Source organism: Trichosurus vulpecula, chromosome 2 (assembly GCF_011100635.1).
Source record: "Trichosurus vulpecula isolate mTriVul1 chromosome 2, mTriVul1.pri, whole genome shotgun sequence".
Classification (NCBI taxonomy): Eukaryota; Metazoa; Chordata; class Mammalia; order Diprotodontia; family Phalangeridae; genus Trichosurus; species Trichosurus vulpecula.
The window spans coordinates 53,424,181-53,425,511 of record NC_050574.1 but is presented as its reverse complement, the minus strand read 5'-3'; positions in this window follow the sequence as shown (position 1 = coordinate 53,425,511).

The following is a 1,331-nucleotide window of genomic DNA, read 5'->3' as shown; positions in this document are numbered from 1 at the left end:
TCCAAATCACTATTAGAGAAATACAGATTTAAACAACTCTGAGGTACCACCTCACACCTATCAGAAATAACAAATGCTAGAGTGGATGAAGGAAAATATGTGCATTAAGGAATTGTCGATGGGGTTGTGAATTGGTCCAACCATTCTGGAGAACAATTTGGAAGTATCCCCAAAAGGCTATAAAATTGGACATACCCTTTGATCCAGCAATACCACTACTAGATCTGTACCCCAAAGATATGAAAGAAAAAGGAGAAGGGTCTAAATATTTATAGCAGTTTTCTGTAGTGGCAAAGAATTGGAAATTGAGGGGATGGCCATCAATTGGGGAATGGCTGAACACGTTGTGGTATATGGTTGTCATGACTAGGAAATGACAAGGGGGTGGTTTTAGAAAAACATGGCAAGACCTCTATGAACTGATACAAAGTGAAGTGAGAAGAACCAGCAGATCACTGCGCACAGTGACAACAATGTTGTAATGATGATCAACTGTGAAAGACTTGGCTATTCTGATCAGTACAATGAACTAAAAATCATTCCAAAGGACTCATGACGAAAAAATGTTAACCATCTCCAGAGGGAGAATTGATGAACTCTCGAGCACAAATTGAAGTATAATTTTCTTAACTTCTTTTTTTGCAATATGGCTAATACAGAAATATGTTTTGCATTATTTCACATGTATAATTGATATCATTTTGGTTGCCTTCTCAGTGGGTGGAAGAGGGGTAGGAGGAAGGGAAAGAATTTGGAGCTCAATTTAAAAAGAAAAGAATGTTAAAAACAAATAAATAATAGTTTTGGCTTTGCTTTGTTTTTTTTAAGGACAGGAAATCTGGGGAGTATTTTGCACCTATTGGAAAAGGGTCCTGGCCTCTTTAGAAGTCCCCACTTTCAGAGCTATAACTAGGGTGGAGCATATGGGGCTTTGTTCCAGGGTGTCAGTTTAAAGGGTGCTGGATTTAGGGCACACTGACAGCACTTTCAGTTGTTCCGCAGAACAGAAAAAACAGAATGTAGCCCCAAGCTAGAAGGAATAATTAGTTAAAAGAAGAAGCTAGCAGATGGTAGGCTGGGGTGAATGCCTCTCCTGCCCCATCCTGCTCCACTCCTCAGCCCAGGCTGGATGCCTGTGGCTCTCTGTCTCTTCCCCCATAAACTGCTCCCTGCTTCAGTTCCTAGTGACCTTGAACAAACGTTTTCCCATCTCCAGCTGTTCATCTCCTCTATAAATGAAAGGCGTTGCCCTCCACACAATCCCAACTCCTGACATTCAAAGATTCCAGTTCTGCTGTTTCTAAAAGGGCTGTCTCACCTACACGTGGGCT